The following is a 27,835-nucleotide window of genomic DNA, read 5'->3' on the forward strand; positions in this document are numbered from 1 at the left end:
ACCATTTGACCCAGTTATATCACTCCTTGGCATATACCCAAAGAACTCATCCTATTGCAGAGACACTTGTATATCCATGTTTGTTGCTGCTCTTTTCACAATAGCTAAGAGATAGAAGCAACCTAAGTGTCCCTCAACTGACGAGTGGTTAACAAAATTGTGGTATATTTACACAATGGAGTTCTATTCAGGAGTAAAGAAAGATGAAATCATGAAATTTGCAGGTAAATGGATGGAGCTAGAAACTGTTATACTAAAGGAAGTAACATGGACTCAGAAAAAAAATCAACATATGTTCTCCCTCATATGTGGATCCTAGAAGCAAATCCTGATAAGTGAGTATGTATCCAGACATAACTAAAGGAACAAGGATAATGGAAAGGCAACTGGGAAGTAAAGGAAAATAAAGAACCTGAAAGAGAAGAAAAGTAGGAAACAGGCGTTAATAAGGGAGATATGGATAAAAATTGGGATAGTTGAGGGAGGGGGGAGGAAAGTCTATACAAGGAACCTAGGGGACAAAGGGAAAGAAGGAGCTCAAGAGAGGTAGGACTGTAGGAGAAGGGTATTCTTAAGGGAGAAAGGTAGAAAATGGGGGCACTGTAATTGGGGAAATCATGATGGAGGGGTTAGACAATGCAAGAGATAAATAATACCTAACTAGTTTTAAAAACCAGAGGGAACCATATTAGTACAACAGCCTACTGTCAAATTATACGTACCAGATCAAGAAATATATGTCTAGGAAAGGTTTACCTGAGAACAATTGGTCTTTGCCCAATATTTATCTACATGACACACAGTAATTAAAAGTAACAGAATGGTGGAACTAATCTTCTTGGACGTTTAATAGACATACTTTGACTCCTGTAATAATTTGATCAGAGGAAAATAAAGAACAGTTTTGGCTCCATGCCCTCCTAGGTCGACTAGGTCCAGGGGACTATAAGCATCTCTCAAAATGTCCTGTAATCGTGGTGGGTCACCAGTCCTCTTGATCAAGGAGGCTGAGGAGACCCCACCAGATGGACTTGAACCCATGTCCAGTCTACAAAGAGGAGGGTCAACACAGAGGTAACATTTCCTCCATGCTTCCAAATGAAACCAGCCATAGTCAAGTAGGACCTTTGACTTATCTTCACATAGGCGGAACTGGTAAAAGAAAGGAGTCAGGGGCTCCTTCCAAGGCCATGTGACCCCTGAGGGACTGGTCCTCAAACGACCTTAAGAATAAAAATAAATTGGTTTATCTAGGCCAACTCTATGGCCTTAAACACTCAAAAGTAATGTATAACCAAAGACTAAAGGGGCCAATATAATTTTTTAAGAGTCCATATGTATAGCTAAAGGTTACATAACAAGCAACAATGCCAGAGAGGAGATACATTCTTTTGAGTTGTTGGCCAGGGGTGGCCAAAGGGACTCCCAGATAGTAACCCAGCATAGAACTGGGAAAGTGAACAGGAGACCCCTATCTTATCTATAGGAATATTGACAACAGATTGCTGCTAGATGAGGAAAAACTGACCTTCCTGAACAAAGGCCTCTAGGTAGGCTGACTAGATTCACCAAATGGACAAGTAGTGGGAAACAGCTGGGGGTGCCGACATCACAGTGGACAGTAGCAGGGATATTAGAGTATAATGGCTCTAGTCGGGAGAGTGAGGCTATGTGAGGGTGCCATCTATGAAGTGGATGTATAGTTGAATAAGATGGTTTGTGATGTTCTATATGATATACACACACAAAAATCAACAAATTTTAATAAATGAATTATATTTAAGGAGGAAGCTTGGAAATTTACATTATGTTAATTAGTAAAGGTGATAAACATTACCATTGAAATCTACCCAATGACTTTATAAACATACATAGGCACCAAGGATCCAAGTGCAACCGATTATGACTAGTAATAATCAGATACATACAGATTAGACATGCATGTGCCAACATCTCAGTGTTAGTAGTAAAAAGAATGAGTCTTTATGCAAGGAACAATATATTATAAAATGAAATGGAGATCTTTTTTAAAGGTTAAAAACTCATTCAATTTTATGTCTTACAGGGCTTATACTGAGTTCAATATTGTATAACTATTACCTCAACTGTGAACCTAGAAACTTCACCCACTTGTGAAAGAGATGTACTCTTGTTCTGGAGTGTGTTACTGAATATGTTAAAGCTGTAATGAAAAAAAAAAAGAATTAGTATTATGAGAAATGTACCTAAAATTGACTTTTACTGTGATGATGAATACAGTAATTAACATGTTTAAAATATGTTGCTTTGGTGCAATGCAGCCATCTCTATATCTTTTGTTCCTGTAGCATAGTTGTTCACCTTACAGTATATCATGGGGCTGTACTAACTTGGGTAAGTACTGTTGGTTACTAAGTTCAAAGAATTAGTATTATGAGAAATGTACCTAAAATTGACTTTTACTGTGATGATGAATACAGTAATTAACATGTTTAAAATATGTTGCTTTGGTGCAATGCAGCCATCTCTATATCTTTTGTTCCTGTAGCATAGTTGTTCACCTTACAGTATATCATGGGGCTGTACTAACTTGGGTAAGTACTGTTGGTTACTAAGTTCTTTTTAAATTTTTTAAAATTATTGTTGCTGTGTCTATGTTTGTGTGTATGTGTACCTATACATGTGTGGAGATCAGAGGACAATTTTTTCTCTTTAAAGGGCATTTATTGATCATATACATAATAAAGAAAACCTTATATATCACAAATATACACTCTGTACAGCAATAATTACCTGCAGGGCCGGAGGGCAGGCCCAGTGCCATCCCTCCTGGGCAATAATTTAGTAATAAATACTGCACAGGGCACAGGTGGGCACCAAGACTGCTGCCCACTGAGTGCAGGTTTCTGAGCACTCTGCACTGGTGCAAACACCCAGGCCTCACCTCATACCCACATCCCTGATGGCCCTACTTGAGTGTGGAACCCTGGGTCTCACCTAGCAGCCAGACCCCAGCCCATCCTTACTTAGATCTTTAAGGATCTGCCACACCATGCCAGGATACCTGTCTTAATTTGTTCTTCATTGCTGTGACAAAACACTCTGACCAGTACCAACTTGGGGAGGAAAGGGTTTATTTGTCTTATAACTCCCAGGTCGCACGCAGTTCATCAGGGAGCCCAAGGTAGGAACTCAGGGCAGGAACCTGGAGGCAGGAGCGGGAGCACAGGCCATGGAGGAATGCTGCTTACAGGCTTGCTCCTTTGGCCCCTGCTCAGCCTGCTTTCTTATGCAACACAGGCCCACCTGCCCAGGGGTGGCACCACCCACAGTGGGCTGGGCCCTCCCACATCACTCATCAAGAAGATGCCCTTCAGACATGGCCACAGGCCAGTCCAGTAGAGGAAATTTCCCGATTGAGGCTCCCTCAACCCAGGTGTGTCAAGTTGACACTAAAGCTATCCAGCACAGTACCCATTATGCACCTCCCCCTGGCTTCAGCCCCGCAGGGCAGGCAGGAGCTGATTAACTCTGCTTGGATATACCTTTCATCACCAGGAGATCAACAGAGCTGTACACACAGCAGCCCTGACAATTTTTGTACAGTCAGTTCTCTCCTGCCAACTTTATGTGGTTTCCAAAGATCAAATTCAAGTCTTCAAGCTTGTACAGCAAACACCTTAACCCCGAGTTATTTGTTGAGACTTCGTTGCCATATTCCAAACTATTATCCTATCTGTCCCTTGAAATAAGTAATATGTGATTTGTTGCAGCATCATTTCCACCACAAATTTACTAAATAGTGCAGCTGAAGAGACCGAAGTAAAAAATTGCATACTTTGGGGACAAATATCTCATGGATAGCATATTCATTCATGACTTTTCTTCTTTCCCATAATGCCCAATAACTGTGTGCCCAATCTATTTCCTTTAACTATATTCCCTGTGTTCTCCTAAATAGCTGTGTTTCCCATTCTCTTCCTTGTAATTTATTTTACCAATAAAAGGGTAGCATTATTTTTACCTTTTCTTAAAGCTAAACACACACGGTGGGTACTGGCAGGTGATAAGAAAAATTAATCCCTTTGAGAACAAGACCAGGACTCTCAAGTTAGTGCTGCAAAAAGCCCTATACCCAGCTGTATGTCTTCCTTAACATCTGAATATTTTGATCTCTACCTAAGCAAAAATATTAGCAGCTTTTTAACATCAAGTTGGATAGTTCAACATTTTATAGAAATTATAGTTAAGTACAAGCTTCTAATCTGTCAGTGCTATTCTTCCAAATTAAATTGAAAACAATTGTATGAACACATGTAGAAAGGGGTTGACTGCTGTCAGGAAATTACTTTGATGAGATAAAAAGCCTGTGGTAGCTAGTTCCTAAGAGATTATGAAACTATTCGGACTTGATAAATATCATTGGCTGGGTTTTCCAGGACAGATATGCTTAAAAGATACTGAGACACTCATGTCTTCAAAATCTAAAACTTTCTAAAGCAGTAAGTTAAAAATTGCACCAGGATTAAGACTATTTAGAATGATGTTGGCTATGGGTTTGTAATATATAGCATTAATTATGATGAAATATGTCCTCTCCAGTCTAATTCCTGCTAGGACTTTTATCATGAAACCATGTTGGATTTTCTCAAAGGCTTTTTCTGCATGTATTGAGATCAGATTAATCATGTGATTTTTGAATTTAAGTCTGTGTATATGATTTATTGTATTTATTGATTTACATATGTTGAACCATTCCTGCATCACTGGAATAAAGCCAACTTTATCATGGTGGATGATTTTTTTTGATGTATGCCTGTACGCAGTTTGAAAGTATTTTACTGAAAATGTTTTCATCTATATTCATTAGGAATATTGGCCTGTAGTTTTCTTATTTTGTTGTGATTTTACCTAGCTTTGACATTTGAATAATAACAGCATTGTAGAAGACCATACCACCTATTAGTCATATGTTCCACTGACAAAAACAATATAATAATGTCACTTTCTGATATGGCTATATCCATTCATCTATTTAGACCACGTAACCACTGACTGTTTAGTTTGTGATATGTCAAGCATGGTGTGATGTTTCAACTACTCAATGAGTATTAAGTATCCTTGAGATTCTCTACTGGAAAATGTAAATGTTTAATGCTATTTTATCCTGTCTTATTGAAGTATATTGATAAAATGTATATATATATATATATTTATATTTAAGATAGCCACTTTAAGAATGTTATTGTGAAATGATTATCAAAATAAATATAATGTAAGTATCCATCATCTTAGTTACTTCTATTACTCTTTTGAGTAATAAGACTAGTTAAGTTCTACTCTCTTAGTACACAATACAGGATTATTACAGTGCCCTGCCATACAGTATGATTTCAGAATTCATGATATAATTGAAAATTATTAGCTTTGTGACCACACTTTCTGCTTTACTATACCCTGTTAACTGTTCTATACTCTCTATGTCTATAAACTTTCTGATGATGGTTATTCACACAGGGTGAGGTTATATTGTACTTAGACTGTTAGTTGTATTCCTATAGTGACTATTAATGTGTAGCATTTTTACATCTCCATGCTATCCATTTGCATGTTTCAGAAGAAAACATTTACTCAGGCCTTTTATTCACTAAATATCTTGTTTTCTTATTGTCAGTTGGGTGAGTTAAATATATACATATATGAGTGTGTGTATGTGTAAAAATATTTTTATTGATCTGAGAATTTCATGCAATTTATTTAGAATATATTCAGACCCCCTCTCCATCTCTGCTCCCAGCTCATTACACCCCCAATTACATGTCTTCTATTATTGTATGTCTTTTTAAAAATTTAAGGTTTATCCAGCCTAATCTATGTTTCCCAAATGCTTTTCCATGTCCCTAGAATATAGTAAGCTTACCAGGCAGCACACCAGTAAGGAAATCTTTCTCTCTCTATCCCAGAATTTATCACTTCCTAATAGGATGGGTTTAATGTGAGTGGAGAGAGGGAGGGGAGGTCAGAAGAGAGCTTAAAGGATAATTGTATATATTTACATTAACTGTTTAACCAATCTTGTGTTTGCTACTGTTTTCTCTCATTCTACTGGTTGTCACATCACTTTAGTCATTATAAAGAAAGTGTAGAAACTTTCTGGTTCAGTATAAATACATTTGTTTATTCTTATTATTGTCACTTATACTATAGGGATTAAAAAAAGGAAGCATTACCAAGACCAATGTCATGGAAAATTTCCTCTACATTTTATGCTAATTGTAGGCTCATGTCCTAAGTTTAAGCCTTTAATCCATTTGACCATACTTTTTTATATGGTGAGATATAATGATCTAATTTCATTCTTCTGGGTATGGATATTCTATTTCCCCTAAAATATTTGTGAAATGTTCTTGATACTTCCATAGAAAACCAATACACTATAAACATATTGGTTAGTTTCTAAAATGTCTATTCTCTCTCATTGGCCTATTTCTGTTATAAGCCATTATCATGCTATTTTAGTTAGCATAGAATTGTAGTGGCTGCATATATATGTATATAATATTTTCACTAATTCTTTGTAGAATTTAATACAATGTATTTTGATAATATTCACCCCTTTTCCTTTCCCTAACTACTTCCTGAGCCACCACCTACCTCTCCAGCTTCCAAATTTCATATTTCTCTCTCTCTCTAAATCACCATTTGTTCCTGTGTGGTTTAATTTCCATATATTTGTGAAATTTTCTCCTATTGTTGATTCCTAGTTTCCTGCTACTGCATTCAGAAAAGACTTTATGTAAGGTTAATCTTCTTACACTTGTTATAATATATAGACTAACACAGAGTCTATTATGGAGAATACTTTGTGTGTGTTTCAAAGAAATGCATCTTCCTTTGTTACTGAATGGAATGTTTGGTACAAGTCTGTTAGGTCTATCAGCTATGAATTATAATTTATGCAATATTTCTTCTTTGATTTTTGGTGTTGATAATATATTCATTGTTTAACATAAGATAATGAAATTCACAACATTATTGCATTGCTATCTATTTCCCCTTTTATTTATGCCAGCATATATGATTTTGAGATGCTCCCATGTTGTATGCACAGATATGTACCTATTCTATAATCTTGATGAACTGAATATTTTATTACTGTATCTGATGACCTTATTCTTGACTTTTCGACCTAAAGTTTACTTTGCCAATTAGAAGTGTACATACTTTACAGTTTTTCATTTTCATTTGCAAAGAATATCCTTTTTTATCTCTTTGACATTTTGGTTGTTAAACTTATCTGCACCATCTCTCCAGCCCTCCTTTACAATCTTTTTATATTCCATCTTTGCATGTGAAATGATCTTATGGTATAGGTGCCATATAGTTGAGTCTTATTTAAGTACAATCTATTCAAGTACTCAAAATACTTGGTTGGAGAACTTTATTTATATTTAGAAATTAGAGACAGATAGAGATTCGTACTGTTATTTTCTTGACTGATTTCTGATTGCTGTGTAGCTCTTTTGCTACATTTTTCCCCTCTAGAATTCTATCTCTACAATTTGATGACCTACTGTGGTAATATGTTTTGCACCTTCTTTACAATAGATTATATGTCTGCTACAAGTTTTGTTTTTTTTGGTAACCATGAGGCTTACAATAAAGCATCATAGAACTGTAAGTCTATGTTAAGCTAAGAGCAACTTACCGCTGAATTAATATAAAACTCTACACATTTACTCACAACATATTTCAATGTCATAATTTACACATTTGTATATTCAATATAGGCTGAAATTATTTCAGCTATTGTTATTTTATAATTTTGTCTTTTAATTCCTGAACTATATGTGATTTACATACTGCCATTATTATTTGACAATATATTTACCTTTACTTGTATATTTTATACATTCATGCATTCATATTTATAGTTCTAGGGATTGAATTCAGTCCTTATGCATGCCAGGCAAGTGTACTATAACAGTGCTATATAGCCAGCCCCTTTCATTTGTTTTCATTTTACTAATGGCTGTCATTCTATTTCAGTTAATAGAACTCTTTTCCTCATTTCTTGTGAGGCAGGTATAAGTATTACTGAACTCCCCCAAGCTTTTCTTTTATCTAGGAAAGCCTGTATTTTTCTTGTGCCTTGGTAAGATGGCTTTTCTAAGTAATAAATGCACTAGTTTTTTCAGTGTTTTCTTTTTGATCATATTATATATCATCCCATTTCGCCTAGTCTTAAAAGCTTCTTCTGAATGTATGTTGGTAGACTGCCTTTATAAGTGATAACTCATTTTTCTTTTGCTCCTTTCAAAAGCTTTTCTTTTTTTTTCCTTTTGGACAGTTTTTATTAATTTTTATTTTTACATGATACATACAAATTTTACATATTCATGACACACTATGTAATTTATCTAGCATTTTATTGGATATTTACAAATTTCATATAATATATTTTGAGAGTTTTTAAGTCCCCTCTCCTATCTATACCTACCTTACCCCTGTCTAATTTCATGTACTCTAATATATATATATATATTAAGGCATTTAGAGTCAAATTTGTGTTCCCAAATGCCCTTCAGTCTAGGTTCCTTCACTGGAGCCTGGTCAACCTACCCAGAGTCTAACCCTTAAACGAGACTGGCTCTCCCACTCCAACAGCCATTGGTTGCCAATATTTCCTCATGTAGAGTTGGAGTTTTTACCCACTTCCCCATGTCTCTGTGGGGATTTCATCTGATTTGAGTTTATTTGGGACTTATTAATGCTGTCATCAATGCAGTGAGTTCATTTGAGAAACTGAGTAGCTGTCTGGAAAACTCCTTTTCCTTGTGGTCATGTACCACCCCCTGGTTCTTATAATCTTTCCACCTTGTTTTCTGCAATGATCCCTCAGACATGGAAGGCAGAAGGATAGGTATCCTATTCAGGGATTTGCACTGTGAACCCTCTTATCCTTGCTGCATATTGACCAGCTGTGAGTTGCTGAGTTAATCACCATCTGTTACAAATTCCTTTGAAAAATGTTAACATACTTTAATCTTTCTGGCTGATGTCATGAAAAAGACCTCTTCTCCAAAGACGCTAGTCAGTTGTGGGTGACTGCTTCACATATTCTCCATGGATATGCCTGATTTATAGCATTTGCACTCTTTATGGGGTAGTTCAGGAGATTGCAGTATGCTTTGTCTCAGACCTACTTACCAGGCCAGATGCTGAATGGCTCCAGCTTGTTTTTGCTAGGGTAACTCTTTTAAATGGTCAAGGTTTTCTGCCTTTTTCCAATCCTGCATACATGTGAGATACTTTCATATCCTCTGTAGTGATGTGCTTGGGGAATCTTCCTGGGAAATTGGGAGGTAATGCATGTAGTGTGTTCATAAGTGATCATGGGTTTATTGGAGTAGGCCCAAATATAAGGCATACTAAGCTAATATGGGTAGGCTTTTAATGGAGTCTCTGTAGCAGCTACGTGGGATCTGTAAACTCTTCACTTTGTATGTTCCGGCCACTGAATTGTGCTGATAAACTCAATATTTTGGATAAGATAAGAACGAGGTGGGCCTATGGGCAAACATTCTACACAGATTCCAGAGCCAAGTTTTCACTCACTATGCTCTCATTGTCCCCCAGAGGGGAATCTCTGGTTCAGTTTCTCTTTTGGCACTGACTAATACTACCTTGGAGAAAAAAATGTGATTTGTGGGCAAAGTGAAACTTTCCTAGTTTCTCATTCTTATATATTTATTCTAAGATTATTTTTGTTCTGAAATTGTGTTGGAACTTTTATATGATGCTCTTGGGCATAAAAGTACATTTGTGCATAGATAGTTGTAAATATCAGAATATTCGTTTTTAGCCATCTTTCTTACTCTGCCATGAATATAGCTACTAATTAAATGACATATTGATGGCCTCTCAATGCACATATAATTATTTCTAACTTGACCAAAAGGATCAAATTTCCTAATATTATGAATATATCAAACAAATATAACACAGTAATGCTAAAAAAGAAAGAGGTGGAGACTTTTTAAGTAATAACTGTAAAATACTATATAATTATTCAAGACCATCACCAAATAAATGCACCTTCAAATATTACAAAAACTTATCTCCCAGAAAGAATTAATCTGAACTATTTCAAAACAGTATAAAAAGCCAAAGAACTCATCCTATTGCAGAGACACGTGTGCATCCATGGTCGTTGCTGCTCTTTTCACAACAGTTAAGAGATGGAAGCAACCTAAGTTTCCCTCAACTGACAAGTGGATAATGAACATGTGGTTCATTTATACAATAGAGTTTTACTCAGCAGTAAAGAAAGATGAAATCATGAAATTTGCAGGTAAATGGATGGAACTAGAAACTGTTATACTAAGTAAAGTAACAGACTCAGAAAAAAAAGACATATATTCTCCCTCATATTAATTTGCTCAGAGGGACATAAAGGACAGTTTTTGCTCCTTGCCCTCCTAGGTCAATTAAGCCCCAGGGGACTATGAACATCTCTCAAAATGTCCTGTAACTGTGATGAGTCACCTGTCCTCTTGATCAAGGAGGCCATGGAGACCCCACCAAATGGACTTGAACCAGTGTCCAGTCTACAAAGAGGAGGGTCAACACAGAGGAAACATTTCCTCCAGTGAATGGACCCACACTGAAATACACAAAATTAAATCTCCATCTATTGCAAAAAAAAGCTTATATAATGAGTGGTGAATGGTATACTTGTCTGTAAATATGTCTCAGTATTTAGCATACAGTAAGAAATTGTCTAAGGATGTGACAGATTTGGGGTTTTCTCTAGGATTTTTGACCTCCCTGGCCATGTTTTTATGCCTATGTTACAGTGTCACCCATTTGTTCCCTCCCATTGAGAGGGCTTTAAGTCCAATTAGATAGCTGTTGTTCACCCCCATGATAAAATTGCCACTACTACACTGGTATAGTCTATTGTGCTGGTCATTTTGTGGTTGTTAGGCTTTAAAGCTGGGATTAGCCCATTGATTGATTTTCTCTCTTAGCAGCTTGCATAGTTTGCTTTAAAACTATGCAAGGAAGACTTCAGGAAGGATGTTTCCAGGTTAGTTCCAACTCTATTGCTCCAAGTCTTGCATCCAAAGTATGCATTGCTTTCACCAATAAGGTTGTGCTGGATAACTTTAGTGTCAACTTGACACACCTGGCTTGAGGGAGCCTCAATTGGGGAATTGCCTCCATTGGAATGGCCTGTGGCCATGTCTGTGATGCATCTTCTTGATTGTTGAGTGATGTGGGAGGGCCCAGCCCACTGCGGGTGGTGCCACTCCTGAGCAGGTGGGCCTGTGTTGCATAAGAAAGCAGGCTGAGCAGGGGTCAGGAGAGCAAGCTAATAAGCAGAGTTCCTCCATGGCCTGTGCTCCAGCTCCTGCCTCCAGACTCCTGCCATGAGGTCCTACCTGGGGCTCTCTGATGAACTGTGACCTGGGAGATGTAAGTTGAATAAACCCTTTCCTCCCCAAGTTGGAAGTTGTCAGAGTTTTGTCACAGCAATGGACAAATAAACTAGGACAAAGGTTTTACCTTAAAGTTCCAGGAGTCAATCAAGGGCTGTGGCAATAGCCTGTGTTATTTGGGGAGTCCCTTGGACTTCCCTGACTAACAACTGGAAGGGCATTTTCTCCTGCCGGGCACTATGTTTCTTGTTATACTGCCTTCAGGTGTACACATGCACTCATGTAATGATAGTGTATGTGTAATTTTCTGTAGGCTTTTGAACTACTACATCTCCCTTGGGTTTTTCAAACCACCTAAGCATTATTTATCTCTCCTCTTTCTCTCTCTGTCTAACCCTCCCTCCTCTCTCTCCAATTAAAGTATCCTATTTTTCCCGATTTTCCCCTTGATATAGCTCTATCCAATTGCACCACCTCTCTTGAGTTCCTTCTATTTATACCCATGGTTCCTTATATATCCCACCCTTCTGCATATCAAGTTAAATATCCCCATTTCCCCATTTCGCCTTTGGTATTAACACCTGTCTCCTACTAGCCCCCTCTCTTGGGCTCATTCCTTACCCTTACCTCCATGGTTTCTTTCCATTTTCCTGGATTCTGTGGTTACATCTGGATATATACTCACGTATAAGGATTTGGTGCTAAGATCCACAAATAAGAGAGAACATATGTCACTTGCTTTTCAGACTTTACGTTATTTCACTTAATATCATGGTTGGTAGTTCCATCCATTTGCCTAAAAATGTCATGATTTCGACTTTCTTTACTCCTGAGTAGAGCTCCATTATGTAAATGTATGTGACATTTTCATTAACCATTCATCAATTGAGGGCCATTTAGGTTGTTTCCATTTCTTAACTATTGTGAAAAGATCAGCAACGAGCATGGATGCACAAATATCTCTGCAGTAGGATGATTCCTTTGGGTATGTGACAAGGAGTCATATAACTGGATCATATGGTAGATTCATTTTTAGTTTTTAAAGTGTTCTCCACATAGTGGTTGCACGAGTTTTCATTCCAACCAGCAATGAATGAGTGTTCCCCTTTCCCCACATCCTCACTAGCATTTGGTGTCATTTGTTCTCTTGATCGTAGCCCTTCTGATTGGGGTAAGGTAAAATTTTAAAGTGCTTTGATTTTCATTTCTCTAATTACTAAGGATGTTAAACATGTTTTAAGGTGTTTCTTGGGTATTTTTTTCTTTTGAAAACACTCTGTTCTGATTTATAGCTCGTCTTTTAATTGGGTCATTTATTTTCTTGATATTGTAACAATTTTTAAAATTATTTTTGTTTTTTATGTGTGAGTGTATTGCCTTCATGTACATCTATGTCGTGCAATGCCCGTGGAGGCCAAAAGAGGGCATCAGATTCCCTGGAATTGGAGAAGAATGTTAACCACAATGTGAGTGCTGGGAATTGAACCTAGTTCCTCTATAAGAGCAGCCAGCGCTCTTAACCACTGAACCATCTCTTCAGTCCCCTCTCCAAGAAATCTTATCTCCTACACTGTTTGAGAAATTTAATCTCAGTGATCAAGAGAAGGGAAATGGTTAATAACAAGACCATGTGGAATAATAAAGAGGAAATATTGAGGGGACAAGAACTGCTTGAAGCCAGCCAGGCCCAAGAACATTAACTTGGAATCCTGAATTAGCTCAGTTGTGGAGGGCAGGAGGGAAGGAAGGAGATGGAATCCTCTAAAGATATGGAAAAACCCAGGCCAATTTCTGACAACATGGCAACAGGAATTCCCTCCCCCTGCGTCTGACATCACTTACCTCCTTCCTCATCCTGCTTTCCAGAACAGATTTCTACTCCCCTGAACATCAACCCTCTTTCTAGTCCCAATCCAGAGAACAGGCATCCTTCACTTCATCTACCCCTGGTACCGAAGACTCATTTTCTCTCAGTTGCTGGTGGCTTCCTCCAGAGCAATGGCTTCTAGCCCTTGGGAACTTCCCTGCCATCCGGACAATATCCTTTTCCCACAGTGTAACTGCCAGCTGCTGTGAAACTCTGGATTTCTTATTGAATAATCGCTATTTGACTTTTTTTGTGGAGAGGAACAGGGTTTTCTGTATAGCACAGGCTGGGGATCTGGAACTCATTTATTAAATGTCATCCAGGCTAGGCTGAGCTCGTACTTTCAATATGACTCTTTTAGCCTCTATGGTGTTGATATTATAAGGAGGTAGCAACACTACTGGTCTATAGTTGGTATCTTTGGAGTGATTTTCATGTATACATAACATATTGCACATTTTTATGCATGCTGCAAAAATTAGTGCTTAAAATACTACTTGAGGTAGGTATTGTAAAGTATTTTGTTATTTTTATTTTATGTGTATGACTTTATTCCCTTCATGTGTGTAAGTGTACCCATGTCGTGCAATGCCTGTGGATGTCAGAAGAAGACACTGGATCCTCTGGAACTAGAGTTAGGGAGGGTTTTAGTCACCATGTGGATGCTAGGAATTGAAACCAGGTACTCTGCAGTATCAGGCAATGCTCTTAATCACTGAGCCACCTCTTCAGCCCATGATTCCACTTTTAAAGGAGAAGAATATAATTGAAAAAAATTAGTTTAATTCATACAAAGGCACACAGTAGTAGACAATATAGTTGAGATTTTGAATCTAAGGTTCATGATTCTTGGATCTATGTCCTTAACTATTTATTCATTCATGCCTCTTTACCATATTTCTTTTTGATTCTCTGTTTTAGGTACTGGGAATATAAGAAAAATATTCTATACCCAGAGATTTTTATTCTCATGACCTCTCAAAGGATAGCATTCAGAGCAATGGAAAAGGAATCAAGGTGTGTTTCCCTCTCTTACATGGTAGGCAGTACATCTTTTACTGTTTCTGCTACTGACCATAGGGATTTATTGTTAAAATATAAAATATACCCTGCCTTGTTTTGTCATGTTTTTCTTTATTGTGCTTAGCAGAATTTTTTTAAAATTGAAGTGCTGTGACAACTCTGCACAGTATATCTATTAGGGCAATTTTGTAACAGCATACACTCACTTTGTGTCTCTGCCACATTTGCAAATTACTATAATATTTCTAACATTTCCATTATTATTAATCTCCTACTGGGTCTGTAATCATTGAATTTGATGTTAGGGTTATAATTGCTTTCCAGGCTTCATGAATAATGCTCATATTAAACAGCAGGCTTAATCAATAAATATTGTGGAGATTATGACTATTCTACCAATTGGCAATCCAAACATTTAGCTCACTCTTTGGTGTCCCTGCTTCTTCAGATATAATGATATTGGAATTAGGCTAATGGCCTCTAAAGATTCAAGTGAAATAATAGTACTACAGAAGCTAAGAATGAGCAAAATTAATATAGGATTGTCAAAAGGAAATATATAGTAAAAATTAAGCCTCTCTTATGACACTGTTAGTCATGTAAAGGAAAATAAATTGTGACCAGGTCTTTTAAAACTTTGTGTGCCAATTTGCTTTCTGTTTCTATGATAAACACCATGACTAAAAGCAACTTTGGGATGAAAATATCCTTCATCTTACTATTCTGTGTCTCAATTCATCAATAAGACAAATCAGGGAAGGAACTCAATGCAGGTTCCTGGAGTCAGGAACTGAAGCAGAGAGTACAGAGAAACTTCTTAGTGGCTTGCTCCCAGGTTCGTATTTATCTACTTTTCTTTAAAAACCAAGCGTTATTTGCCCAGAGATGGCAACACACACAGTGGGTCAGACCCTCCTACGTCAATTAGCAATTAGGAAAATGTCCCACAGACAGGTGCACAGGAAACTCTAATGGATTCCACATGTGAGGTTCTCTCTTCCCAACTGTGTCCAGTTGACAACCAAGATTAATCATCAGAGACTGCCTGTGAACTCAGGAAAATTTTTTTGAATGAAATTCAGAGGGTTTTTCCAGTGAATAGCAAATATTGACAAAGTAAAATGGCCTTATTGCAAAAATGTAAACAGCTTTAGTATGATGGACAGATGATAAAATCAGGTATAATATTCCCCTATGTCAAGGCTACATCCAATATAAGATCAGATCTGTCTTTAATCCTACAAAGACTGAGTGACATGAGTAAACTATGGAAGAAAAGTTTGAAGCTAGCAGTTTGGTTCAAGAGTCTTAAAGAAAGAAGTCATCACCATGGCATAAATGAACAAGTGAAAAGTGAGTACTGACTTAGAAGCAGCATCCAGCCATCAGAATATCTACATAACTGACAGGGGTGGCTACAGTGAGCAGATTCTCAACGTACATGAAGCAGTCTTCTGTTGGAAGAAAATACCATGAAGAAGTTCCATAACTAGAGAGGAAAAGTCAATTCCTGTCTTCAAACCTTACATATTTTGCTAAAGACTAATGCAGTTGGTGATATTAAGATATACCCAGTGTTTCAGACATTTTGGAAATTTTAATACTTACACTAAATCTATCTTCCACGTGTTCTGTAAATACAAGAATAGAGATGGGATGGCAGCGCATCTGTTTACAATATGGCTTGCTGAATATTTTAAGACCAGTGGTGAGAAATACTTCTAAGAAAAAAAATACATTTAAAATACCATCCATCACTCATTGTCAATGTACCTAGTTACTCAAGAGCTCTGGTAAAATATGTGCAAGATAAATGTTGTTTTCATGACTGTTAATATAACTTCCATTCTGCAGCCCATGAAAAAATAAGCCATGTTGACTTTCAGGTCTTATTATTCAAGAAATGCATTTCAAAATGCTATGGCTGCCATAGACAGTAATTTCTCATGGATTTGGGCAAAATGAAATGAAACATGCAGGAACAGCTTCACCATTCTAGATGTCATTAACAATATTTGTGATTTGTGGGAGGCAATTGTAACATCAATATTAACAAGAATTAGTCATTCCTACCCTCATGGATGACACTGGGGGTCGAGGAGTGGAATCAAGGCTTCTATAGAGGAAATAGCAGCAGATTTGGCATAAAGAGCAAGGGAACTAGAATTGGGAAAATAGCCTGAAGCTGGGACTGAACTGCTGCAGTCTCCAGATATAACTTCAACACATAAGAAGTTGTTTCCTATGGATGAACAAAGAAAATAGTTTCTTAAGGTGAAATCCATACATTGTCAAAATGACAACAATGATTCACAATAGTATATAAACTTAGTTAATAAGAGAGTATGAGGGTTTGAAAGAACTGATTACAATTTTAAAACAGCTAAAGGCTATCAAGCAGCATCACATGCCACAGAGAACGCTTTCATGTAAAGAGTTAGGGCTGGACATGATGGCACATGACTTTAATCCCAGCACTCTGGAGGCAGAGGCAGGTAGGGCTCTGTAAGTTCAGGTCTACATAGAGAGTTCCAGGCCAGCTGGGGGATACAGGGAACCACTGTTTCAAAAATAAAAAGGAGGACTTAATGGATGAGAATTACTTTGTTATATCACCCTATTCTTTAGCAACCACTAGCCTGATCAGTCAATAGCTAATAACATCAAGATAAGATACTTAACAAACAAAGCAATTGCAGAAGATGGAGGCTACTACACAGAGGTCTACAACTGGTGAAAATACGGAGAATGAATGACTGCATGAAGTCCAGCATCAATTAGCATATATACAGTGTAACGCCTACATTTAATACACCAGGAAACATTGAAGAAGAGGGGGAAGAATGATCATAAAGACTAGGATTCCAGTTGTAAGATAGTGTCTTCTAGACATGACAAGGATTCTGTCCCTATGAAATCTTTACAATGTTGCTGCCTAAATAGGATCTGTATAATGACACCATTCCACATACCAATGAGGATCCAAGAAATTTCAAAGTGTGCTTCCCCTTGATGAAGAGTTACATACAGGCTATCAATGTCTGCTGAGAGGGGGAGAATCAATTTCCTACAGTCTAGCCCCGTGATAGATTATCCAGTCCCCAGTGCTCAGCCCTAAACAGAAGAACATAAAAGGAAAATTAACTGGACTCAGTAGGTAGGGGTGTGTGTGTGTGTGTGTGTGTGTAGCAATAATAACTGAAGAGGTCATAAAATTGCAAGTGATTTGGGGCAGTGCTAGAAAAGTTAGAGGGGATAAAGGTGGGGTTGAAATTATGTAGATATCAGATTCATGTATGAAATTCTAAAAATTAAAATTTTAATCAAAGAAAAATTTTAATCATAGAAAAAAATTCAGTCCTTTAAAAATCTGGCCTAAAGTTTAAAAAAACTTGTACACATTCATGAAAAATATCTGAAAACTTTTTGTTAACTATATGAATTGTAAATTTAATATTCCATTTTGTGAGTTGCCTTTTCAATTGCTTTAGGGTTCTACATTTTGGAAACACAAGTTCTTAGTTCTAATTTAATTTGTAAAACACAGGCTATATCATACAGAAATCATTGCATCTTTGAAATAAATAATTCTTAACAAAGACTTTGAAGAGCAATAATATTTAGCAATAAAATATTTTAAATATTTTAATATGTTATACTAATAAATAGGCTACAGTATATTGCAAGTGTAACATTTATATGCATTGGGAAATAAAATAGTGTGACTCACTTTATTGCAATATTTGCACTGGTGTTGTAGGCTGGAGCCACATCTATAATATCTCTGAGACATGACTGTATTTCATATGGTATAACTATTTCCTCTATGAACAAAATCAATAAAGTATGAAATTTTCTCCATGGCCTGAAGCACTGACATGAATTGCTGGCTTTTAACTCTAAAGCCTTAGCTCATTGCAATCTATCCTTCCTTAATTGCATTATAGTCACAGTGGATGCATTTATGATTATATTTTTGTTTCCGTAATTTCTTTTAAAAATATTTTATTATTTTTATTTCATATGTATGAATGTATTTCTTGCATGTATGTAAGTGCACCTGTATGGTGTAATGCCCATGGAGGTCAAAAGAGGACATCAGATTCCCCTGGAACTGGAGTTACAGACAGACATTAGCCATCATGTGGGTACTGGGACTCGAACCCAGGTCTTTCACAAGAGCAGTCAGTGCTCTTAATTGTGAGCTATCTCTCCAGCCCCTGATCCCAGAATTTCATTCAATGTATTTTTATCTCATTCAGCTCCACTCACCAGAGCTCTCCAGCCCTGTCCAACTACCCCTCATCAATGTCGTGTCCTCCATTATTATTTTTTCTTTTCTTTTTTAATTTTTGTTTTTAAAGGACTATCAATTTCAGTCAGCACTCTCAAGTGCTCCTAGGTGTGGGTCCATGCCCTGGAGTCTGATCAACCTACCAGACATCACACCATTAAGGAAAACTGACTCTCCTCCCAGCATCCATCCATTGCCAAATAGATCCTTAGCTAGGGCTGGGCTTTTCTGCCCATCTCCCCCATTCATATACTGTGCCATCTGCCTGATTTGGATTTGCAGAGGTCTTGTACATGCTAACATAGTGCTATGGGTTTGTATGTGCAACTATCCTGTGGTGTACAGACTACAGTTTCTTTGTATTCATCTACCACCTTTTGTTGTTACAGTCTTTCTGCCTACAGTTCCACAATAACTCATGAGCCTGGGGAGGAGAAATTGTGATACAGGTGCCTCATTTAGGGCTGAATGATTTACAATCTCTTATTTTCTGCATGTTAATCATTTGGGAGTCTCTGATAATTTTCATCTGCTGCAAGAATAACCCCTTCTCTGGTGAGAGTTGAAGGATATACTTATCTATGGGCATAACAATATTTCCAGTGCCAGCAGGCCAAGATGGACAGTACCTGAAAGGGGGAGTCAGGATTGAAAGAAAAACAAGAGACAGAGAAAAGATACTTGGGAGGACTGTCAGTAGAGACTGCAGCCCTTGTTTATTTTAGCTCAGCCTTTTTATACAGTAGAACGAACATCAGAGATAGCCACCATTTGCTTAACTCAATTAGCTTCAACAGCTGTTTTTCCCACCTGTATCTGAGGGTCAAGGAGTGGTCAAATACTTGTTGTGAACTCCACCATATAAACACATTCCTCCTGATTTGGCATATTAGGTCCTGGTGTGCAAAACACAAACTCTAAGTAAACAAGCAAACCTGCCACAGCTCAATGTACATAATGGATTAATAGCTCCCAACATCTCCCCCTTTTTTATAACCCCAGATTATGCTATATTTAGTACAGAAGGACCATGCCTGTCTTAGGTTGTCTTCTGCTATAGCAAAGCCTTACTGGTCATCGGCACGTAGCTTCCATCAGCTACACCCTGTCTTAGGTTGACTTTCTCCCAGAAGATCTTACCCGTCTTTGACTACCAGCCTCCATTAGGGGAGGGAGTGCAATCTCATATCATGCACAGCAGCCTTGACTTGCCACAGGATTTCATAAATAACTTTACTGCCACAAGATGAAAATAAAGACATAGGAGGAAAAGCATGCCAAGTCCTGCTAAACCACTCACAATGGAAGTGATAGAGGACCATGATGGTAAGGTGGCTCTCAGCCTTTTCAGAATATCTGCTGCTGCTTACAGGGTGGAAATGCCTGTGGAGAAATTTTTTTTCTCTACTCTATTATCTCTTGGCAATAACACTTTGACATTGGTACAGCATCCACCTCGTCCCACAAGCACACAGTCATCTACTTGTACACACCCAGACTTATTATCATTTTTAACAAAACAAATAGGCAACCCGCTTCCTGATCCCGAATAACAAAAATTCGTCGCCACTTGCATCATCAGGTGTTTTGAAGCAGGCTGAGCAATTAACCGAGAGTCATTCACAGTCTCTACTATGTCTTTTTCCTCCCATATTTCTGGGTGCAATGTTGTGGATCAGGAACATAAGTCCAGTATAACTCAGCCAAGATCACTTGCGGGAACATCATCATCAGCCACGTTTGTCACCTCATCATTCTTTTCCACTTCTTTTTCTGGCACTCATCCGGCGAACCTCACCAGCCTTTCCAGTAGCCACCTGGCTCCATCTACGTCCTGTTGAAAAACACAAACACTCCCTATTCCCCATATCAATACAGAGTTGGGGCCATTCTGTTATCCAGTTAAACGATCCTTCCACCTGACTTGGGCATAGGTATCCTGTGACTGAGGGTGCCACATTCTATCTGCCGCAGAGCGGTCATTTTTATCCAAACTCAAAAAATTTAAAATGAAAAGAGTATGATGTAAAAGATTACTTGGTGTCTGGGGATATAACTCCCCATTTTTTAAAGCACCATGTTTTTAAAGCACCATGCCAAAGGCTCCTCAACCATGGCAATCATGGGAGGCACAACAGCCTTTGGTGGCCTTGGAGGAGGAGGCTCTAATCCTACCATGATAGAGGGTGTTGGGGTGGTCCTAATTCTTTTCTCTTTGTTCTTAAACATTTAGGGATCCCAGCTATGGAAAAGCAAGTCAAGCAATGAGTTATAACATTTTTTTGTGGCTTCCCCTGTTTGCACAGTAGCCATAATAAAGCCAGAAAATGTATCTATAGTAACATGTACATACCTTTGCCTGCCAAACTCTGCAACATGAGTAATGTCCATTTGCCACAATTGGTTAGGCTTCAGCCCTCTAGGATTAACCCAATAATGAAGAACAGTTTGTGTTTGAGGACAAGATAAGCATTGTCACACAATTTGTCTTGCAGCTTCCCTAGTAATATGAAATTGTTTTCTCAAACTTTGGCTATTTTGGTAATGAATGGCATGAGAATTTGTAGCTTGCTCTACCTGAGTCAATCCTATAAGGTGAGTGGCTTTATCCGCCAAGGCATTCCCCAAAGCTAATGGCCCAGGAAGACCACTTTGTGCTTTGAGATGTCCTATATAGCAAGGATATTCTCTAGATTTAATACTATTTTGCACTTGTCTTAACAGCAAACAAATTTGAACATTCCTTGTTTTAATGAAAGGCACTGTTTCAATTTCCTGTAGAGCTCAAGCTACATAATGACTATCTGTATAGAGATTGAAGGGTGTTGAGGCCTTTCACTACCTGTGCTGAAGCAGGGGAAGTTTGAAAAGAATAACTTTGCCCATAAATCACATAAGCTGCATGTCCATTAGAAGAACCATCAGTAAATACCAACATAGCCTGGGGGATGGGACTAACTTTAACTATCTTTGGAAAAACCAACTCATGCATATTAGCAAATTGTAATAATTTATTCTTGGGATAATGAGTCTCTATCTGACCTATGTAATTTGCAAATGCAATTGCCCATGAATCTACATTTTGAAACAACCATAGCAATTGCACCCCATACTAAGCACAAATAGTCCTTAGCTCCTTAAGCTGCTTAAAAGGCACAGGTGCATGAGACCACACCCTGTTGTCCTGCTGATCAACTTGCTCAGAAACTGGGAAGACCTGAAATCCATGCACTGACTCTCCTCGCTCTACCACGGCCCCAATGGCCTGTTGTAGCGGACATTGCAAGGTTCTAAGCAGGTACCAGATTCCTGCCAAAGGCTCCTGAGCCATGGCAGTCATGGGAGGTGCAACAGCCTTTGGTGGCCTCAGAGGAGGAGGATCTAATCCTAGCATGATAGAGGGTGTTGGGGTGGTCCTAATTCTTTTCTCTTTGTTCTTAAACATTTCCTTCTTCACAGCGTCTAACTCTGCCCTTAATTGTTTAATTTCCCAGTCATCAGGCAAAGCAATTAGAGGTGGACACTTCTCCTGATAATACTCAACCGTCTCCTCTCCTAGGGCAGACTCATCCTCAGGGTCAAGAGATCCCTCCTCTAGCCCCAGATGGGGGTCCTCATAAAAGGGTGATAAGGCTAATGGAGCTGGCTCTGGTGGAGCAGAAGGTTTGGTTTCACTTTTAGCAATAACTAACCCACAACTTTTCAATCCCTTCTGCAAGACCCCATAGGTGGATAATAGTAATCCCTCAAGTTTGTGAGCTAGAACTATATCATCCATATAGTTCTATATGCTTCAGGATATAGATACCTAGTCTGTGCTATAGCCTGAGCTACAAATTTTTTGACCCCATAGGCGGATAATAGTAGTCCCTCGAGTTTGTGAGCTAGAAGTATGTCATCCATATAATGAATAATATATACTTCAGGATATTGATACCTATTCTGTGCTATAGCCTGAGCTACAAATTTTTGACATAAGATAGGACTGTTGGCCATTCCTTGAGGTAAAACTTTCCAATGATACCTTCCAAGATAAATACTCACCACTCCCCAATCTTACGAGTGCACTCACTTAATTTCTCCAGCAGTGTCCTTCACTTTTTCCCCTACTTCAATTTATGGAAGTTACACTAAATGCAAAACTCTTGAAATCTTGAGGAGCCAAAGGAATAGTGTAAAAGCAATATTTTCACTCCAAGATAATTTTAAAGGTGTCCTGTGGAATAGCAGAAGGAATAGGCAAACCGGGCTGTAATGTGCCCATCAGTTCCATTGTTTTATTGACTTCTCTCAAATCTTGTAACAATCTCCATTTACCTGACCTTTTCTTATCCACAAAAATAGGAGAATTCCACAGTGAATTAGAAGGTTCGATATGTCCGCTATCGAGCTGTTCCTGCACTAACTCACCCATACTGGCTTTTCGGATTTCCATGTTATAGCATCAGCATGAGGTGCAGGTTGTTGAATGGCCTCTGTTAAAAATATCCTAGCCCGTTCGTATCCAATTTTTGACACATTTGTAACGGTGCCCGAATTCCCTGTCCATTTCTTCCTAGTCCGGCTTGCGGAAGCATTTCCTGATTAAACATTTGCTATGAAACCTGCTCATTGGGGCTATACAAATAGACTCCCATGTTACTCATCACATCCCTCCCCCAAAGATTGACAGGCAACCCCTTCATAATGTAGGGAGTAAAAGAACTTTTTTGTCCCTCCAGGTCCTTCCAGTGTAGCTCATCACTACTTTGATATGGTCTCTGACTTTGCCCTATGCCCTGCAAATTTGTCATGGAGGTATGCTTTGGCCTGCTTGCGGAAGCACTCCTTGATTAAACATTTGCTGCGAAAACTGCTCATTGGGACTACACAAATAGACTCCCATCTTACTCATCACATCCCTCCCTCAAAGATTGATGGGCAACCCCTTCACAATGTAGGGAGTAAAAGAATCTTTATATCCCTCCATGCCCGTCCAATGTAGCTCATCACTACTTTGATAAGGACTCTGACTTTGCCCTGTGCCCTGCAAATTTGTCATGGAGGTATGCTTTAGCCAGGCTGAGGGCCATTGTCCTTCTGAAATTACAGATACATCCGCCCCAGTGTCCAAAAGTCCTTTAAATCTTTTCCCGTTAATAATTAGCTCCTACTCAGGTCATTGTTGATGGATAGCTTGTAGCCAATAAATATCAGAGGAACCAAAACCACCCATCCCTCTATGTTGATTTTTACTATTGTTGCCACTGTGAACCAGAGGGAGTAGGAAGAATTGTGCCAATCTTTGTCCTGACTGTATTACAGCAATTCCTAAGGGGGAATGAGTCATAATCTTGATTTCACCTTGATAGTCTGAATCTTTCACTCCAGGAGCTACCAGAATTCCCTTCATGGTAACACTGCTTCTTCCTAATACTAATCCCACCGTTCCTTTTGGCAACGGCCCATATACTCCTGTAGCTATGGCTTACATTCCCATGTCAGGGGTTAATACTGTGTAGGTGGAGGCACTGAGGTCCAGTTGGTTAATACTGTGTAGGTGGAAGCACTGAGGTCCAGTCCTGTGCTTCCTGGGGTGGCCCTGAAGAGGTCTTGAATGGATTTCCCTGCTGGGGGGTGAGTGCTGGAGTTCCCCATAACATTATTTCAGGGCCTGGGACTGACCCCGCTCCCCGTTTCCCTGCGGAAGCAAGTTCCCCATAACATCCTTTTTTGATTTGCATTCATTAGCCCAATGCATCCCTCGTTTACATTGGGGGCATAAGCCTAGCTCTTTATTTCTCTGACCTCCTCTCTGCTTATTAGGGCACTGTTTCACTTGATGTCCCAACTGCCCCATAACATTGTTTCGGGGCCTGGAGCTGGCCCCGCTCCCCATTTCCCTGCGGAAGCAAGTTCCCCATAACATCCTTTTTTGATTTTGAGTGCTGGAGTTCCCCATAACATTATTTCAGGGCCTGGGACTGACCCCGCTCCCCGTTTCCCTGCGGAAGCAAGTTCCCCATAACATCCTTTTTTGATTTGCATTCATTAGCCCAATGCTTCCCTCGTTTACAACGGGGACATAAGCCTGGCTCTTTATTTCTCTGACCTCCTCTCTGCTTATTAGGGCACTGTTTCACTTGATGTCCCAACTGGCCACATCCGAAGCAGCTCCCCCCAGGTCCAGCTACCCATCCTCTTGACCCTTTTGTTTGTTGAAAAAGTATCTCCTGAATAGGCTTTCTTTGCAATGCTGCAGCCATGGCTACTCCTTGAATGTAAGATGGCCCAATATCAGAGCATAATCTTATATAGTCTGATAAATCACCTTTCTTTCTAAATGGCCTAATAGTGGCCACACTCAAAGCAGCTGCCCCCAGGTCCAGCCACCCGTCCTTTTGACCCTTTTGTTTGTTGAAAAAGTATTGCTTCACTGTCCCCCAGCAAGCAACCGGCAGTTTGCAGTAATCGAGCCACGAAATTCTGGTATGGCTCATCTGGACCTTGCCTGATCTTAGACAAATCCTCAGTCTGCCTACACTTTCCCTGCAGTGCCGCAGCCATGGCTACTCCTTGGATGTAAGAAGGCCCGATATCAGAACATAATCTTATATAGTCTGATAAATCATCTTTCTTTCTAAAAGGCCTAATAGCAGCTTGACAGGCTCCATTAGCATTCTCAAATGCAAGCTGTTTCACCAGAAGTAAACTTGCTTCACTGTCCCCCAGCAAGCAACCGGCAGTTTGCAGTAATCGAGCCACGAAATTCTGGTATGGCTCATCTGGACCTTGCCTGATCTTAGACAAATCCTCAGTCTGCCTACCACTAGACATCAGTTTATACCAGGCTCTTCAGGTTGCAGCATTGATCTGCACATAGGCAGCAACATCGTACTGCAACTGTTGAGCAGTATCCCTATATTGTCCTTCACCAGCTAACATATCAAAATCTACAGGAATATTCTGTGCTCTATTGGTATTCACTGTCACCTGGCACTGTTCCTGATACTCAGATTTCCACAACAGATACTCTCCCCCTGAAAGGCAAGCACGTGCCATCTGCTTCCAATCACCAGGCGGAAGCGCATCCGTGGACAGGGATTCTAACAAAGCCTGGGTAAAAGGGGCAGTAGGACCATACTGAGCACAAGCTGTTTTTAGTTCCTTAAGCTGCTTAAATGGCACAGGTGCGTGAGACCGCACCCTGTTGCCCTGCTGATCAACTTGCTCAGAAACTGGGAAGACTTGAAATCCATGCGCTGACTTTCCTTGCTCTACCGCGGCCCCAATGGCCTGTTGTAGCGGAGATTGAACAGTTCTAAGCGGGTATCAGATTCCTGCCGAAGGCTCCTGAGCCATGGCAGTCATGGGAGGCTCAACAACCTTCGGTGGCCTCGGAGGAGGAGGATCTAATCTTACCATAATAGAGGGTGTTGGGGTGGTCCTAGTTCTTTTCTCTTTGTTATTTAACATTTCCTTCTTCACAGCCTCTAACTCTGCCCTTAATTGCTCAATTTCCAAGTGATAGACTTCTCAGGCAAGGCAATTAGAGGTGGACACTTTTCCCGATCATACTCAACCATCTCCTCTCCTAGGGCAGACTCATCCTCAGGGTCAAGAGAGCTCTCTTCTAGCCCCAGATGGGGGTCCTCATAAAAGGGTGTCAAGGCTAATGGAGCTGGCTCTGGCAGAGCTAAAGGTTTGGTTTCACTTTTATCCCAGCCGCTGCTTATCGGATTCTCCTCTTTAGTCTCGGCCTTTGCTCCTTGGACCCCAAGCATATTCCTTACAAAAACCGAGTGACTGTTTCCTTGCCCCATATTATCCCAAGATAATACTCACCACTCCCCAATCTTACGGAGTGTAGTCACTTAATTTCTCCAGTGGTGTCCTTCACTTTTTCCCCTACTTTTCAGGTCCGTCTTCCAGGTGCCACTTGCCAGTGCCAGCTGGCCAAGATGGACAGTACCTGAAAGGGGGAGTGAGGATTGAAAGAAAAAACAAGAGACAGAGAAAAGATACTTGGGAGGACTGTCAGTAGAGACTGCAGCCCCGGTTTATTTTAGCTCAGCCTTCTTATACAGTAGAACATCAGAGATAGCCACAGTTTGCTTGACTCAATTAGCTTCAACAGCTTTTTTTCCCACCTCTATCTGAGGGTCAAGGAGCGGTCAAATACTTGTGAACTCCACCATATAAACACATTCCTCCTGACTTGGCAGATTAGGTACTGGTGTGAAAAACACAAACTCTAAGTAAACAAGCAAGCCTGCCACAGCTCAATGTACATAATGGATTAATAGCTCCCAACACAATATGTCATTGTGAGTCTATTAAATATTATTTCTTTCTAGCAGATTGATAGTAGTGGTTTCAACCCTATGTCTGTGATTTGTCTAGGCACAGGTTCTTGCACTAATAACAGTGTCAAGTATGAACTACCTGTTGTGAAGCTGGCCTAAAATCTGGTTATAAGGTGGTTTGCTACTTATTTAATATTCATGCCACTATTGCACCATTAGGCATGTTTTGCCAAACCACTTGTTATTGTAGCTTGCAGGGTACACACTGTGTAAGTTTGATGATTACCTTTCTTTGATGGTAACATCCTTAGCACCTAATAGAAGCTAGCCAGAAGAGATGTAGCTTCAAGATCAGTACCGGCTTGATTTCTCCTTGTTTGTTCTGCAACACAGGCATGTGTTGTCTTCAGCAATAGTGTATTACTATCACATTCTTGTGGGTAACTAAAGGCAATAGACAGTATAATTTGATAATCTATGGGATTTTTCTGGTCAACAACTTGAAAAGAGTGGAGTCCATTCCTGGCATTGGGTTTTTCATTTGCTAGAGTGTATTGTCTACTAGGGCTGTTATAGGGTACCTAAACTTAAACTCTTTTTATATTTTATATGAATATACTGAAAGAAGCTTCAGTGTGTTTCCATATGATCCTTTTGAAAGGCCTTTAGTGTTCCCTATCCCTCTTCTTACTTCCTCTTCTACCATACCCTCCCATTCTCTGCCACTTTAAATCCATCCTATCCAATATTCCACTTTCCCATTTATATCACTGCATTCTATTTCCCCTCTCATGAGATACCCCCATGGTACCTTATTAATTTCCAAATCTCTAAGGTATCTGATTTGGAACACACCTATTTAAAGTTTGAATGCTTGCATCCACTTATGAAGACATGGGATGTTTGTCTTTCTGAATCTGTTTTACCTCAATTAGGATCATTC

General features: G+C 39.2%; 1 pseudogene; it reads right to left on the reverse strand.

Moving 5' to 3' along the window:
- LOC103742994 overlaps nt 1-23,042 on the reverse strand; it is a 106,030-nt pseudogene extending 82,988 nt beyond the window's left edge.
- Nucleotides 23,043-27,835: the final 4,793 nt, after the last annotated feature.

This window comes from Nannospalax galili, unplaced genomic scaffold, assembly GCF_000622305.1.
Source record: "Nannospalax galili isolate Female #2095 unplaced genomic scaffold, S.galili_v1.0 scaffold311, whole genome shotgun sequence".
In the NCBI taxonomy this organism is placed as follows: Eukaryota; Metazoa; Chordata; class Mammalia; order Rodentia; family Spalacidae; genus Nannospalax; species Nannospalax galili.